The 18,445-nt window shown below is 44.6% G+C and overlaps 1 protein-coding gene across 1 annotated transcript in view; it reads right to left on the bottom strand.

The window, feature by feature from the left end:
* The window catches only part of LOC112570418 (signal-induced proliferation-associated 1-like protein 2), a 47,064-nt gene extending 28,635 nt beyond the window's left edge, over positions 1-18,429 (bottom strand). Inside the window, exon 1 of the mRNA XM_025248833.1 lies at positions 17,885-18,429. The gene's annotated coding sequence lies outside the window, so the exon portion shown is untranslated. The remainder of the gene's footprint in view (positions 1-17,884) is intronic.
* Between the last annotated feature and the right edge of the window lie 16 nt (positions 18,430-18,445).

Raw genomic sequence — 18,445 nt, 5'->3', positions numbered from 1 at the left:
TGACTCGTCACTTAAAATTTTCAGTATTCCAAATAAAAAGCCATCTGATCTTAAGAAAAAGAGAAAAAAGGTTGAGGTTTCCCTGCTTTTAGTGCTGAGCATGTAAGCAAATTAAAATCTTTTTAAAAGTTTCTAACAGTGGCGTCAACCAAGATCTCTGTAGCAGCAAGAATTCTAGCAGAATGGCTTCTTTATGAGCAGGAAAACATAACCACAGCCACAAGGTTAATCTGTTTGCTGCTGACATCTAGACTCTACCAAGACCTTACCATAAGCCCTTTGCTGTGCAACGCTTATGTTTTCACTCAAGGAGAAATTATTTTCATATTTATAATTTGTTCTAATAGGACTGAGACACATGATGATGCCAGAAGCACATTTTTACAGGCACACTTGAGCACCACAAAAGTAGAAGCTAGTTGGGCAAGGCACATGGTTGTGCCACAAACACTTAGTGATCATCTTAGTAAAATGTCAAAGGACAGATTACCAGAAGTGTGTGGGGTGGCATTTAAGCCCAAAACTCTCCCTTCAAAAAGAACAACTCCACAACTGCATCATATCACTGCTAGACCATCAACACTAGCACCCAGCTGATAAAGGCAGAAACAACCCACTCATTCCAACTGTAGAAGCATTCTGCAAGTTGTGTCGGCAACATAACTACTTTATAGATTATGACAACAAAAGCAGATTCAAGCATATGTGATTGTCAAATAAGAACTTGAAAGCATCATCCTGCATGATTTAGTACCCATGCGTACTTTTATTTGACAAATTCTTTTTTTACTATTCTTGTCAACCTGCCTTTGAAGGACTGAGATGGGTGGGTGAGAGAAGTTAAAGACCATTGGAACCAGAAAAGATTAACAAAAATGTATACCAGAAAAAATAGAAATGCAACCTTTTCATAACAATGTTGTCTTTATTTTATGTCATGTTTTGTTGCTATTATGCCTGTAAATGTGTGTGGGTGTACATATGTAGGTATGTGGGTGTGGATGCCTATATGTGCACCTGTCTACATTTGCTGCTTTAGTCGCAATGCTTGCTGGCAGTATACATGTGCTACTCTAGTTGCACTGCTTGCTGGCAGGCTGTATACACATGCTGCTCTAGATGCACTGTTTGTTGGCAGGGTGGCAACTGAGCCAAATATGAGCAATGGGTGTATGATTAAAGACCATTCTGTAAAGTAGCTATCTGATTTATTTTATTTATATAATTCTATAGCATGATATGTATGATTATTACTTGCAATTCCTTTTGGACCAGATGTAGTCACCAATCAGTGAACTATGCAACAAAGACATTCCATAATTACAGAATGAGTTGTAACAACAAAAAAATGTTAAACACTGCATTCTGTAACCACATCCTAAAACTGTATAATTATGTAGATGGAGAGAACTATAAAAATCCCCCTCGGCCCTCAACTCCATCACCACCACCATGTTCAGAGCGTGCTCTGGGTCAGTCTTGCCTGCCTGCTGTAGCAACACATATCACGGGGCTGGCCCCAGGTACAGGAAGCCGAGAGAACCTAGAGATACCGTTAATCACTGCAGGTGGACTCAGCGGGGCGCAATGTAGGGCCGCCTCGCCCCCCACCGGAAGTTGTTAATGCCCCGCAGTGACAACGAACAAAAGCACTGACGAGGCTACGAGCCATAATTATTTAAATTCATAAAATCTGTCCTGGTTACAGATCTTATGAAAGCAAATCTCCCCCCCCCCCAAAAAAAAACCAAAAAAAATGACGAAGAGGCAATCACAAAATGTAAAGCAGAACGCAGAACCCGTTTCTGAAGACACTAGGTTAAAACATCTTGTTCCCATAAAAAAAAAAAAAGTAATTTGTGCATATTTGCAATCCAGTCTACAGCAACGTCTACATAAAAAACGTCGAACTATCCCTCAGAGAGACAGAGATGGACAGAAAACACAACAGGAATCAAAGTAGCACAAGGAAGTCCCAAACGTTTGAGCTGTTCTCATCTAGGGGGACATTCGCAGAGCCTTTTGTCCATCCTTCAGTACCGAGTCATGTGAACCTTCGTTGCATGACCTTTGCTGAGCGGCAGAGCGCTAAAGACGGGTGGTCGAAGAGCCGAGGATGTGGGAACTCTCGGCGCCGCCACCCACCCGAAACACGCACGAGCACATAGACGACGCAGGTGGTCTGTCTCCTGCTGTCAGCAACTCTGTGATGGAGGGGAGAAAAAATGGTGTGCATACTGTTTCTGCACTTTCAACCTCTGTCCCCGCCCCCCAAAACACCCAACACCCCCACTGTCCTCCCTCGGGACTGTTGTAAACTCTTATCACACACAACTCCTGTTCATAAACAGCACGCCCTGATCCGTGACTACCTTCTCCTCCATCATAATTTCTTAATGTTTTCATTGCCTTGTTTTGAATTAAGGTATTGTTTTTAATTTCTGCTACTTAATCCGAGGGCTAGATGTAAAAAAATCATAACGTTTGCTTATTCTATTACTCCAGAAAATAAAAGATTTGTCATTAGTCCATTGCATCCTGCTCGTGCAAAACTTCCAATCAGTCCTACTGATCGACTTCCCTGTTTACTTTCCCCGCTGTCAGTTGATGAAGCTCTTCAAACGGCATTCGCGCACGCGCACTCACACTTGACAGGCCTCCATGCTTCTGCCTCAACCAAGCGTGAATCCGACCTACTTACCGTCACCCCCTTCCCTTGTTGCCGAGAAACGACAAAAAAAACCAAAAAAAAACAAAACAACAAAAAACACACACACCAAATTAAACACTTACGTGGTGATAATGACGGAAAAAAAGAAAGGAAATAAGAATCCGAGAACAACAATATCATGTTGTGTCCCAGGCTCAGCTCTGATGGCAAGCCGCAACACCGGGCTCAAGGTGTGAGATTACCACGAAGCCAGTCTCCGCGATCCCAACAGCTTTAGAGAAGCCGATATTGTACATGTTCGCATCACGACAGACAATGACCAGTCTGTGTGTGTGTGTAAAAGAAAGTGCAAAAACGAGAAAAGAAAGATGAAGTGAGGGCAAAGAGACGACGACTGGAGGGTGAAGGTTTGAAAGAGCAGCCACGTTCTATTTCTGAGTTCAATACAACCGCTGTCTTCTCGCTGGGTTGTCAAGACCGAACATTCAAAAAAGCGCATGCTGACTCATTTCCATGTTAAACACTGGCCGCCCGTCTTCTATTTCCCCTAATCGCTGTTTGAAGCTACAGCACGTGCAAATAAGCTATCACTATATTAAGCAAATTTACTTCTTTTTAATTAAAAAAAAAGAGAGAGAGGCGCGTTGGTGAAAGAACCAAGGGCAGAGGATAAGTAGCCGCGTTCTTCTCGTCACACTTGAAGTCGGCATGGGCCAGCCAGGGGCGTTTTGTCCAGGGGTGAATCACGTTCAACGAATGCTTTGTCGCCCATCCCACATCAGTGCCGCTGTTGTCTGTGCGAGCGTCACGGAGGCAACGTCTGAGCCACCCCTCACCGCCACAACGGCCGTCTCGTCTCGCGCGCCAGCAGCGACCACTCGCAGACGTGCACTGCCCTGGCGGCTGCGGGCCCCCGCAGTCGATACCCGCTTTATCGTAAACGCTGCCCTCATCTCCCAGACACCAGACACAAAGCCGCTCTGTTGCAAACAAGTTCTTTTCTGTTCCTGCTGGCTTCTTGGCCACAGCCGAGAGTGCCCACACCTAACTGCACGATTATACTTTCCCCTTCTGATCTGCTTCCCACTGGATATAAACAGATAAGCAGGAAATTGAGGAAAAGATGGCGTAGGAATGCGAGCTTGGCTGCCATGGTTCCATCGAGGGGAGAACAGAAAGGGTCGGCACCAGCTTTCTTTTTCTCGTCGTGATACCAACAGTCCCTCCCCCGCACGTGCACACTCCCGTCTCAGCAATGCCTACTGTCCGCGAGAAAACCCGAACCTCGCGCGAACGCATGCCACTGATGCGGACAGTCGCTGGGTTTGTGTTCCGGGGTTGGGGGTTGAGTCTGACGAGTTTTCACGTCCTGCAGTCGCCGTCTGTTTCCTTTTCGACTGCACCGGCTTGCCCTCGCACACGCCGGTTCCAGCATTCTACGAAATCTTTCTTATTATAGCGGGCTAGTGGGCTAAAAACAATTCAACACCGACGCACACGTGTGTCCCATGCAACAAACTAGTTTTTTTTTTTTTAAGTAAAGAGCATGATTTCTCAACATCCCGGAGGGAAGCGAATCTGCGTCATCGAAAATAAAACCGCCATCAACACCTCACATGGCATTAAGCTTTGCCCCGACTTTACAATGCGTTCATTTTAATACCATAAACATGTCGCATGGGGGCCTTGCGGCAGTAGTTTGTGACTGACCTAAAATAACAGCCAGCATTGCTGTGTTTTAAACACCCTGCCTAGCACTCGCTAAATAAATCCTTCTTAAGTCTTTCGGTTATTGAAGCTGATACTGCTGGTGGATTAAGCCTAAAGACACTCTGCATGTATGGATGCTCACACTGCGCACATGGTGTTTTCGTCACAGGGCTGTACCGTTTCCCATTGTTTGTTGGAAGAGAATGAAAATCTCACCTAGCCGGTAATTTTGCATCATGTTTGACTATACGGACCGCAAGTGCTGCGGGGTCCTGCACCTGAAAGCAAGTGTACCCCTTCCATGTGGTCCACACCTATGGCCACGGAGGGATTGTCAGGGTTGTAGGTATCGTGCGGAGGTAAAGCAAACCCTGAGGGTGAGGTACTGATGTATCCCTGGTTCATAACTACGGCCCCAGAAGGTGGTCTTTGGCACGATACCAGCCACTACTGAAGACTGGATGAAAAGGAGGACACGCTGATGTTGGAAAGTAATGAAAGACAGGCATTAAACAAGCTTTAGATTATAGTTACACAGCCACAATGACAGGTTTACAATTAAGGAAGCTGCGCGGCCAAACCACTTCATCATCATTACCGAGAAATGATGAAGAAATGAACCGATGAAAATCTCAGATAATTTGCATTAGGCACGGGGCAGATGGCGGCCGAGGCGGCGAGTTATACCATAGCCAGAAGGACCGCGCTGGAAGTATCACGTGGACAAGGCAAGACAGCACTCCTCCCACTCCACGGATCACCGACAGCGATGGCGGACCGCCCCACCTTGTTGTTCATCCCCCGAACGTTTTCATTTCCTACTTCCAGCACATTCATCATACCGCAGCGAGTGCCAGTCATTGTTTGCTTGGCACGAGTGCGGGAATGCCCTGGAAGACTGGGAGGCCGCGGAGAAAGGGCGGGTTATTGAGAATGTCACGCCTTGACACTCACATCCCGCAGAGCCAACATGAGTGTGTCTGTGTGAGAGAGATGCAGACACGCACACGCGGACACACGCAGTTGTGGTTAACTGTAAAAACTCGGCTGTCGGTGCTGGATGCCCAAGTAAGCAAGATGATTCCAACGACGGAAGCAAGGGCATAACAGTAGGTTCGTGCCCCGCTAGTTTGCAGGTCTTACCAGCCATCGTTCTTACCGCCACAAACACAAGCAAGGGAAGAGGGCGGGGAAGATGTTTTGTCCCGAGCCAGCAACTAAGGTTATATCAAGCAGTAGGCTCTGTAAGCATGTGCCACACAAAAAGAACAGAGTGCCCGAGACGAGATCTGAACCCACGCCAACGAGCAAGGCAAGCCAAAAGCAAGATAATTAGCCCTTCCACTAACCTTCCTGAAGTTTATCCCTTCATCAACTTCTTCGTTTTTATCTGCTACAGCAGTGACGCCTGTCGCATCCAGTGTCACTTCATTACTTGGCCTCTCTCCCTCTCACACACACACACGTGCAAGGAACTCTCAAGTACATAATAACAAGTAGCAGTATTCAAGAGGTTTCAGTTTCCGTTACAATAGTTTTCAGACCCCTACCCCCTCCCAATACAATTATCGACCAGCCACAGAAACAATACACATCAATATTTTTATTTGTTCACATTATCGTGATCTTGGTTACTAATGTCAAAGCTGCTGCTTTAATTATTAGTTATATGCTTGTTAAACTGTTACTGATATTTGTGTTGTCGAAACCACTACAAAATGATAAGGACAATGTGCAGACTCCACAGCTTTTCTTTAGACATTTCTTTACGTGACTTGGATATCTCTCGCGTGGTCCACAAACGTTTCTATCCGATGTTTCAATACTCCATAGATCACACACAAAATCGGTTGTTCTCTTACACAACAGCTGTGTGCGCTTTCTGCCCGAGTGACACACAACTAAAAGCATCTGGAGCAACGGCCAGTTGAGGACTCGTTAACGGGTAGCAGCCGTCTAAAGGCCGTTCTTCACCGGACGTGATTCTACTAATGCGTGAAAAGCTGAACAAACCTAAACCTCGGTATTAGTGTCTGCTGTCAGTCCGCCCGAAATAAAAGCCAGCACCAAAGCTCTCATCCTTACCCAAACACAAAAGCTATCATAATCGTAGATGACGAGCTGATAGCTTCAAACACACAAAAGAATAAGCTCCCTCTAAAACAAAACAAGAAGAAAAGAAGAAGAAAAACCCAAGTCGGCAATGTAGGCAGTGAGATAACTTGCTTTACCCACTACGCTATAGCAGCTTGGGACTAAAGCTAATCACCAGTTAAGTTAGTTGAAGTATTGTGTTGCCACGGGGCCAATTAAAAACGGTGTGCGCATGAATTCCATAAGTCAATGCGAAAAAAGGGTCGCTAAGCGGACGATGATCATGAACAAACGTTTTACCACGTCTGGCAACATAAAACCTTTGTCTAGCGTAGTCAAACATTCGGCCATTTTTGTTCCATTAAGAGTGGTCTTAATGAACGATCATCATGCTACATGTGTTCCCAGTCTCTAAGTACTCACGTTAAAGTTCTGACCTGGAGCGCCTCTCTTCTGTGCACGTGTAGACCAATCTGAAGGCAGTAACTAACCTCAGCAATCTCACAGGCCCAGTGCATGGGCTGGCAGAAAGCCACATCACACAAGCGAAGCCTAGGATGCGTGAATTTGCCAGCATCTGGAAAAATTAGTTGTCGGACGGTCAACCGTAACAGAACCCTTCCGCCGAAGGGCAAGGCGACAAAAACCCTGGGACTTGTCTAGCGCGCCAATTAACACGAGCCACCACCGAACGTGACTAGGGCCGCTGTCGGCGTTTCGCTGTACTGGGCAGCTGTCAACACATGCACACACAGGTGCGTGCCCCACCCACGGGAAGTGGTGAAGACAGAGAAAGCCAGGGCCAAGCACGTCAGCGAGGTCTGGCATCCAAGACAAGTCTCGCAAGATTCCCCTCCCCACTACCCTCCCTCCTTCCTTCACAAATGTTGCGATACAGAAAGTTCAAGCTTCCATGCCTTTCCTCCCAATCATCCTCCCCCACCGCGAGCAAGAAATGCTGCCAATGGTCGTCACGTGACTTTCCTCTGCCTGCTGTGGCACCTGTCATCACGAGAAGACACGAGTCAGGCTCATGCAGCCAGCCCCTCCTGTTTCCCTAGCTGAGTCTGCTCATCACGAAGGCATTCATTCACCAACTAGCTTCCCCCTCCTCCCACTATACTTTCCCATTAGGACAAGGAGTTTAAATTCTTTCCCCTTCCCCAAATAAACAGCAGTACCTATCAGTCCAGTGATTGGCTGCGTGCAGAGATCCTAGCACAAACACAGATTACTCTCGTGTAGCACTTGCCCGTCAGAGGCGTGGACAGCCCGGGTCAGCCCAGTTGTCTGAAACACGTGATTGTACGGCACCTTCCCCTTGGTTTCTTTGCTTGGCGCTATTCCGCATGCACTTAGTGCACCATGGGGCGAACAGCTCCTTCACGCAATTCCGCAGTGTGACCTCCCGTGGTCACGGCGACAGGCGTGGTGAACAGGTGTGTGCAGCACGCCCACGACCTTTTTGTTCTCGAGCAACCAATATTCCAAGAGCGCTCACCACGTGACCGCAAATAAACAAAAGAAGTAACACACACAGACCACAAGCTGTCCTGTGGTTAACCGCGCCCTGTGCGTTCCTTACTTTGTTGTTGTCGTTGTTGTAACACAAACATGACCCAAAACTGTAAAGGATAAAAAAACTCCCCAGAGAAAAATCTCTCTTTAGCAATGAGCCTTCATGTGTCTTTATCCTCCCCACCCCCACGCTCTCAGCACTAACGAAGTTCCACTGGGATTTCTGTCGCGTTAAGTCAACATATCCAGGTCAGCACACTTGCTCAAACGTTTTCTTTTTCGGGGGGGGGGGGAAGGAAGAGGGGGAAGGGTACTTAAAACCAAAGCCGAAAAGCCAAGGGGTATCTCCACTCGAAGGTATTTGTCAAACGATGAACAAAGGGAAGCAAATTATAGAACTGACGTAGTCCCCCAACGATCAGCGTAAGCGTCGTTTTCTAAATTGGGAACCCTCTCCCTGACCTTGCAGCCAGCTGATCCCCGACAACCCTGATAAATCATGTGTACGTTTGTGTCCACAGCGCGACATCGCAAGAAAGAAGATCGGAATCATCTTATAGAGTAAAACAAAGGGTAAATGTAGTATTTAAGATGAAAAAGCAAGTCAAAGCTTTCTTCTCCTTTTATTCCTGAGGAGAAAGGTAGTGCAAACCTCCTCTCCCTCGTCGTCTTTTCCTCCCCACCAATACAGGGGGTTAGGTACCTATTTCAACGCCTGAGTAAACTGTCTAACTACAATGCGCTATAGGGGTTTCGAACCGGCCTTTAGCTTCTGGTGCCAGCTATCTTTTCCAAGCCTATACACCATACACGCTGCTGCTGCCAGCTGCTGAAGACTACGCCGTCGATTATCAACGGAATCAAGCTTTTCACGATAGGTGCAAACAAGTGAGCTGCGAGACGAACACGCTAATCACCGTCAGTGTAAAGTTTACAACCTCAAGCTTCTCTACAGGATGAGGTTAAATCATGAGCCGAATTAAAATACAGAGAGGTTTTCTCCAGTGAAAAACTGCTAATAAATGTCTCGCGTTCAAATACATTGAATAATTAATCACCGGGGGGGCCCTGCCATCACACGTCTAGCCAAGCCCTCGTTAGCTCTCCGCAAAACGCAATGGATTGCCAAAATACTGCACACACACACACGCGCGCGCGGATCGGCAACGTTCAAACCAACGATAACCACAAGACTTTTTGAAATGTAAAAACGCTCCCTTCCCTTCCCCAACACAAGTGCACGCTCTCATCAAAGACATGATTTTACGCCGGTATACCTCAATCTTACAATGCTTAATTAAAACAGAACTTTACTACCTGGGCCCACGGTAATCCACACACCGCCATTAGCAAGTTTGTAAGACCACCGACTACACTACACTCAGCGTTGTCTGCCCGTCTGCAAGCATGCGACCTCCGTAAGAAAGCCGAGGGATTTATGACAACACACCTGAGTGATCACAACACAGCACAAACACGATCGCCACGTTGGATTCTATTTTTAGCTCACGTGGATTACGTTACAAAGCTTACGTCACATAACAACACCTGCAACAGCAAGAGTTGAAGCTAACAAAGCAGACTCCTCCCACCCTTCCGCAAGAATAATGTGATATTGTCAGTGTAAGCACTAATGGTCATGCTTCAAATAAATATCATCAGAAGAATAATAATAAAATCAGTCATGCGATTACTGGATGGAAGGTGTGAAACGCAGTTACAGTTTCAGTTACACTGCGGTGACAGTACTAGTCTCTCAGGTGGTTTGCAAGCGAATAAGCCAAAGGTCGGATATTTGAAGTAATTTTAATCCTACTCAGCTCGCACTTGCTGCTTTCAGCTTGGCATACTAGTGTCTGCCACCACTACCACCCAGCTGCTGATGTCTATAGGGAACGCACAAAACTGACACAAGACTCCAGCCACCTGCAAAACCAAAATGGTCATGTGACCATAACACCTGTCGGCTAAATTTTCCAATAAATTAGCAAATACATATTTGTGTCAATCCACAGCATCTTCAATGTAAAACGCGGATCGAGAAATGAATTAATATCGATACGGATTCTATTTTTTTTAAAAATGCGTTTATACTAAGGTCAGAGACGAGGGAGAAGAAACAAAGACACGAGCTGAGTAAAGCAAACACGCTTGAGAGAGAAGATCCGCCAGTTGGGTGTTCCGTTACCCCTGAGGCAAGCTGCGGTGAAGGGAATGGAGGGTGTTGGAAGGGAGGATCACGGCCCTTTGTCCGGCGTCAAGTACGGGTGGCGATGATAAAACGGCCTGCTTCTCTCAACCTCCGCCCACGCTTGAGGCGACTGAAGAGATGAGAGGGGAGAAGGAAAGTCCTCGTGTTACTAAATGTAACTAACGTGCATTGAAAAGACCAGCTGCTACACACAAGCATGGGTACGACTTCTGCTCTTTGTCTCCTCACACTCCTTCATCGCTGTTATGTTGGACAGTTGGAATTCTGGCATCTTCGGGACAAATGCCAACAGACTCGTATTCATGAAGCATGCGTACCCAGGCTGTTATTCTATCTGAACAGGCTAAAGCTGGTATAGTGATTCAAACCCCGCATTTACGGACTCGGGGTGGGCTTACCCAAATCGTTTTACCAGCCAGTATTTTATCGGAGTGTCCCCACGATGACCTTCTCCTATCTAGGAGAACCTTCTCCTATCTAGGTTTGCCTTCAGCGGACGCAAACATTAAAAGTTTTGTAGACCTAACAAATAAAGTGGACAAATTCACGCCTCACCCTCTGATCTACAGTACATATGATTGTGCAGCGATAGCCTTTATCGGGAATTCCCGCTATGTCGGTCAATTTATCTCCCCGGCGACTCGTGCACCAATGACAATTCTTTATGTGAGGTCAAGTAAGCAAAAAAAAAAAAAAATTCTTTTTCATTTAGCCCTCGCCCTTTAAATAGAAATAATAAGCTACGTAATTAAGTTCTGAAAGAATAGTTAGTAGTAAACATGAGGTGAGATATCAAAGGAAATTGGAAGGTGATTAATATACAAAAGGTTGGCGTTGGTGGGTATCTGTGAGGCCTCATCTGTTCCATGAGTGTTTTTGTAAATGGCGTCGAAAGCAGTTCATGGAGTTTAATTGCTTAAGACGAAGAGCGAGGCTGTTCCAAAGCACGCGCCGAGTATTTCAGACTACATTTTCAAAAGGTCTGTTCTAGGGATTGGAATATTTAGTTTTGGAGACGTTCGAGAGAAATTGGATGAAAATAACAGGGAGAGTCTGGGGGACAGTTCACCCGTTAGTATTTTGTAAATAAAGATGCATTTATTGAATTTCAGTCTGGAATTCCAATTTTAGAGGAAGGACTCCAAGACTCTTTCGTTAGGGTTTCTATAAATAAATCCCACAAGAAGTGGAGCCGTATTTTTCCGTTTTACTTCTAGTCAGACTGACTCCACGTTGTAGTTTTTGAGGTGGTGCAAGCGCTTAGTATTGAGTGAGGTGCTGATGTAGGTCACTAAACCAGCTTCGTGTTTGTGCGTTGGATGTCAAAGTTCTAGCGTCTAACCAGGAATCGAGGTATCGTCATGTGATTAACCGGTAATCGAGATATCGTCATGTGATTAACCGGGAATAGAGATATCGTCATGTGATTAACCGGGAACAGAGATATCGTTATCGTTATGTGATACTTTTCCTGTTACCCAGGCTTCAGACAGGGCAAAGACCACTACTCCCTCGGGTGGTGGGATGTATGCAATCTCGCATCCATCCCGTCTTGGTCTGTCCTGAGAGCGTGAAGAAGATTAGTTCGTTATTGACAAAGTGGGACCCAGCCTGCTCTGAGGCGACCTGCAGGGGCCGAGGTCTTGTCGTGTCTTGAAGCCACTTACAGACTGGTAAAGGCCGGCCGAGTCTTTAAGTGCGATAAAGGGCGAGTCTTGTAACTTGTACCTACTACTATGTAACGTTACATTTATGAGCTCACCTCGTGAGTCATTTTCTTTCCGAATGAATTGTTTTCTCTAACATTTCCATAATAAGCCCCATTTTGTCACAGGGAACGAACTAACTTTCTGCAGTTTTAGTCTTTTTTTCTATTTTTCATGCTTCTTTTAGGTGATCAATGCACACGCAAGCTTACACTTTTTCGGGAATTCCCCCTACGCCAGCTGCAGTTACTCTCGTGGCAGACGAGTCTGTGGCTAAGTTGTCGATGTTCATGTGCACCTGACCCTTGCTCTTGAGGTTGTCAGGTCTGTCATCGCCGTTCAGACGGAGGTCCGCGCCTTTGACAGAATGGTCAGGAAGGCAGCGGATGGCTTTGTAAGCGGCTGGATGGCCGTCCCCTCGCAGACTGAGGAAGGCGAAAAGTCTCACCTGTCGACACCACCATGGTCCCCTATCGTCAAGCCCTCCATGCCCCCTTGCCCATACAACCACGCGGCACGAGGAAACAGCAACAGTTTACATTCACAAGAAGAGATAACAAACGCCCTTGAAATCCATCAATAAGCCAGCGGCCTATCTACAGCAACTTGTTACATTAACGTTGAACACGCATTTGCTCTCAGAGTTTTTAGCTGTAAACTTCTTCCTTTTGCCGCTTCGCTATTGCATATTACAGGAAAGTGTAAACATTATAAACAAACAGAGTATGGTAATGAGTGTATGTGTGAGTATTCGCTTTTATTGCGGCTTGGCCACGGGCTGTGGCTGCTTGATGTACATTACCCTGGAGCATGTTTATTTTGTAATGCTTATTTTCTCAGTCTTAAGATGCTACCAGTGGCTTCAGGTAAAACAGTACTACTCAGACTTGTAGGCAGAACAAACAACGTCGATACCGATTAGAGAGAGTAACCAAGTGAGCGATATAAGTAGGGTGGGGGAGAGGACAAAAAATAGGTGATTAGGGACAAAAATGATGATATTGATGATAAACGCACTGTGTGGAGGATGACATCAAAGCCATTATTATTATTATCCTTTTCAAAACGCGCGTTTCACTGACACAGTGCTGGACTCAAATGAAGTGATAGAACAAGTTACTAAAATCACAACTAGAAGGGTTATCGGCAGAAACCAACCCCGGTACTTTTTACGATCTCCGTTTTGTCAGACCACGAAACACGTACCCCTTCCATCCACCCACCGCGATAAATTGAGAGCCTGACCTTTGCTTATGCTCTTCCATATCAAACTACACTAACCTGTGAGGCTTCGTCTCGACAAATCCTCTCCAAGTGAGACAAGGCCTACACCATCATCTGAGGTGTGTGTGTTGGGGGGACGAGGGGAAAAAGATGCTAAGCCCCCGCAGATGAGATACTGTGTCAAGGTGATCTCGAGCTACGAAGTTATCACCAAGTTCGCAACAACGTGTGCAGCTCACTCTGCCGGTGCTCCTCGCCACCACAAAGCCAGGTTCTGAATTCCACGCATTCAGATGGCGGGCCCTAAACACAAGGTCTGCTGCACGCTGCTACAGACACGCGGAACAGACGGCCTTGGCACGCTGGTCACACACACACCGAGCGGCAACAAGGTAAACGACAGCGAGCACCCTTCGCGTAGCCACACTGTTGACATCTTTACCTGTTTGAGAGGTCGGTCGGGTCGGGTCAGGTTGAGCGATCCTTGCACCAGTAATGGAAGATGGGGCTGCGGAGGGATGGTGGAATTATTTTTTTTTTTTTTTAGCCAAAAGACTACACTTGTCTGTGAAATCGGGGGTTGATCCACCTTATTATCACTTGCATTCTCTCATACCATGCACATTCCACAAACATATAAATTTACAAGTTTCATATCTCCGTTAAAACCCCTAACTCCAATGTCTAAATTAAGCATTTCTATTCCGAGCCCAGGATTAAATTCTCATAGCACTATTTAACGAACTCAAATGAACTGCCGAGCTCAAATCGTGGACACGCAACGCCTGCTGTGTTCCTTACCTACACCGCCGCGTTTCTAAGGATGACACATCGATAAACCTTTTCTTCCTTGTTGAACGTGACTGATTCCGTCAATGATCCAAGCAGTTTAAACATTCCTCGCATACGATGACCATGACTCATCAGTTCGTTTTGATAGCAGTGACAACGCTAAACGCCGATCACACTTTGGTGTCTCTACCGCCGCTCACCATAATCACAAGCTAAAATTAGTATAAAATGTAGAACTAAAACGTGTCAGAGGTCAAGAAACAGAACGAAAACTAGTCTGGCTTTCAAAATATGTCACGCTGGACGATGTCCATCACCTCGACAAGTGTCGCTTAGTGCTTAAAAAACGTTCTCTGTGTTGACCAGCGGTTTCTGCTTGTCACAATATTAAACGAAAGAAAGCAAGCACGCAGGCAAGACATTTTGGAGCAGTCGCGGGATAAGGAAGGGAGCTGCTACGAATTCCAATTCCTAGGATCGGACTTGACACATTCCAGCGCTACAGACTTACGAGAGTAGTGGCGGTGTCAACGATCGAGCATTTCCCCCACCACCCTTGCGGGCCTTTCCAACACCACATAACTCTCCATCGCCACCAAGCGCCTACTTCAAGCCACTGACACCTGGAGGACCCAGCTGTCGCTGCCGACGAAGCCCCCCAGCACCTTCCCCCCAAATTCCCTGCCCGTCTGACGCGTTTTCAAATGCTCGATCAATGGCTGCTGTGTCGTCTGCTGCACACTGTTTTAGCCTATCCTATGCCCTCCTCCCAACTTCGATCTGGGCAATATGTCACTGAATGTCAAATCCCTGTTCACCTGGTTAGACCCTCCAAACCGCGCGCGCACACACACACAGGTAAATGGTGCATGAAAGCCTAAAACACGATCTTGGCAGTAAAGAAATGCATTATTAAAAATAACCTTTACAGCCAAAAAATATTACTTGTATAGATTGCTGCAAACTGTCTTCTGAAATACTTTAACTTTCACGATGTAAAACAATCCAAATAAAACAGGGTTATTTCCCATCATGCTGTGACCCTAAAGAAATAGACTAAGGTATAGCTTTGGGTGACGTCCTTTATTCACAAAGACCCTTCTAGCTGGCCAGGGTAGTAAAAATACAGTTTTGTATCACTTAATTGTCTAGTCAAGATGACGAGAAACATAATATAATCAGATGCTATCATATTTTTTTTAAAAACCCTGCATATGGACTCAATCATATATAATGCGATACTTTTTTTCTTAACAGTGTAGGCAGATCAATTTCAGTAACACAAGTAAAAAGACCCCAGTGCAAGGATAAGTCAAGTAATCTTACCATATCAAAGGTCCTTTTCTTCCCACCAAATGTCTAATCTGGTTTTACCCATTGGAAATTGATATCTACAACAACTTTTTCACCACGAACATCTTAAGATAATTTTCATGCACAAACTTGAGCCAGCACTTATGTGTAATAACAATAATAACAATGCATAGTGTTACATGCACAAGTTATATGTATAGGAAATAAATACATACACTTCAACAATTAAGAAACTGTCCCATAAATTCACATGGATCAGACCATGAATGAAACAACCAGAAACTATGGTAAAGACACTTGCAGTGACCTCAGCGTGGAAGCATATCAAGCTGAAAAAACGGAGTCTAAACAACATGCACATTCATGGTTACAGTACACCAATCAATGAATAATCACAGCTGTCTGGGACTACTTACAGGTAACACTAGCCACCATCTTGATTGCGCAAATATGACACTGGTGACACCTGCAACCATTTCTAAATAATATGTTTGACATCTCTAACTCTTAATAACTAAAGCTAGCTGTACTGAACATGCTGATAGCTTTTGTTTCAAAGATGAACAAAGAATTAGTACAAACCAAATAATACACCACCAGAGAACTAATTTTTTTTCTGACTTAGTAAACCAGCTCCATCCACAATACCCCTTCTTTTTACTTAATCCATTATGAAACAAGTCAGATAACCAGGAAAACTTACTAGTTCTACTGCAATGGTTACCAAAAACAGCTGACACTATTGAATGAAGCGAAACTCTTGTGTCAGTGCTGTCAAGACAAAATGCTGCCAATGCATAACAAGTTATGTGCAAGACTAAGCAATCAGGGGGTAGAACCAAGAGATGGGTTGGTGTTGAGGAAGTAAAAGACTGTCACCAAGCCTGTAATTAGTTCTGAAATGTGATAACTTTAGAAAGAAATGCCTTGATGTCCTTATTAACTCTACCCCCTGATAAGGAAAACTGTAATTCATACATCTGTGACTGGGACTGTCCCTCTCATCTCACAGTCAGCAACACGTAGAGTAATGATGTGCTAAAATACTGAAGACAGCCATTGATAAAGTCATTTCTGAACCCTCACCACCATGACTTAGAAAAAAGTCAACTCAAATACCTAATAGACAGTAGTTAATTGAGAGCTGGGCAAAATAATGGGTACAACAAATAAAGCAATACAATGAAACAATCCAAGAATACTAGAACAATGCAACCTTTCTTTTGAATTTATGCAAATAGCATTATCAATCAGAAACAAAAGAGAAAGTGTGTTCGAAAAAGTTTTAATTTAAATGTACACCAGCATATAAAATTCCAGCAAATGACATGTAATATTAATACCGATTTATCCTGTTTCCTTCTTGCCACATACAGATTTAACATATGCAGTTAGTCATGCTATATCCGAGGGAGTAAGGGCTTCAGTGTTCTTCACTGTCAAGTTTCAATCTTAATACAACTTTCAACAGGTTTAGGCAATGCATTCCTCGAAAGTTAATTCCTCATTTCAACACTTTACAGAACCCAGAGAACTGACAAGAACTTGTTGGGCATTCCCCTTTAGATGCTGGCCAGTTAATCTGCATTGTTTCAAATAGGTGTGGCATATTTGGAGATATGACTAGGGTTAAGGACAAGTTGACTCTAGTCAGGTTGGGCGCTTACTCAAGCTACAAGAAAAGGAAACTTGATGCTGCATACTGGGATTTTCCTTCTCAACTAAGTTATTCCAGTGGGATAAACCATAATCATTATAGCAATCACCTTTGTCTAGTTTGCACAATGCAGACCTTTCATGAAAACAATGAATAATTATAAATAGATCAAGAGGTAACCAAATGTAAAAAGATCTACAACACAAACAACCACAATGCCAACTTTATAATAAGCTCAAAAAATAAAAGGGCAAGATCATACACTGTGCTTCAAAATCAGACTAGCATCAGTCATACAAACTTATTACCATGAGCCTAAAATGTGGAAGAAAATATGCATGATTCTAATTTTTAACTGCTTTCTAAAGACTGACAGGCATATGCACTCTAACATGTTAAGGAATGATGATGCTGCGGTCATAGTGTTTCTGGAAACTTTTGTCCACGATAACAAAAATTGATCCGGGGGAAAAAAAGATATGAGAACTTTGATGAAGACAACTGACAAAACAAAAACATTTGTTTCCGAACACATTAAATGTCACTGGATGTCAGTATTTATTATGTACCTTATAAGCGAACACCCAACACTCCGTGCAAGCATCAAAGCTAGCCCCGGAAGCCAAGGTAAACATTAAATCTGTCGGCAAATGCTCGGTCATAGGCGCCTTAGAAAAGACAACTGGCACAGGTGATCTCAAAACCTGATATTCTAAACAAGCCGCAGTCTCCTGAAACTAACTCACAGTAACACCACGAAGGTCGAAATACAATTTGCTACAGACCATGACACTCTGACGATATGCTAGGCCATCTCACACACGTTAGTCCTCATGAATCGACTCAAATTCCAAATCTACCTCAGCCTCGATTATCTTGGCACTCTAAAATCACAGAAAAACTTCTGTATGATGAAAAATAAAATTTTAAACGGGATTAATTCTTGTGTTATGTTATCCTTCAATGCAAAAACAGACATCACTCACCTGTCCTACATAATCGAAAAATCCCCTTGAATCGCGTTTTACAGACAGCGACAAAACATAATGCTATTCCGAGTATTTGGAGCTGGTGGCACGTTTGGTAGGGAGCCACTTAGTCACGTGATAGACTGATGACGTACAAGATACTTCCGGTTTACATTTTTTTCCCCGATACTTGACCGCCGATGATTGTCTCCCTTGTAAGCAGCATCTTATGGACAACCGTCAGCCTCGCGACTATTAACTTTTTCCTATTGTAATACTGTCTATTCCATTAAGTCGATGCAAGAATAAGAAACCAATATAATACAAATTTTTATTAAAGCTTTTACAGGTAAATATAAGAACGAAATGTTATTCTGTTTAACACACCGTACTACAGCGGTTCTCAACCTGTGGGGCGCGCAGGTGGTCATTTTTTTAAAGTTTCTTATACCAGTATTAGTCAAATTAGCTTACATTGCTGGCTAAGGGGGGCGCGCGGACGTAACTTTGTTTGTCAGGGGGGCGTCACAAATAAAAGGTTGAGAACCGCTGCCGTACTATGTCAGCAGCAAGTTCAAA

Source organism: Pomacea canaliculata, linkage group LG8 (genome assembly GCF_003073045.1).
Source record: "Pomacea canaliculata isolate SZHN2017 linkage group LG8, ASM307304v1, whole genome shotgun sequence".
In the NCBI taxonomy this organism is placed as follows: Eukaryota; Metazoa; Mollusca; class Gastropoda; order Architaenioglossa; family Ampullariidae; genus Pomacea; species Pomacea canaliculata.
The sequence above is the reverse complement of the archived record's forward strand: the minus strand, read 5'-3'. Positions and strand labels throughout refer to the sequence as shown.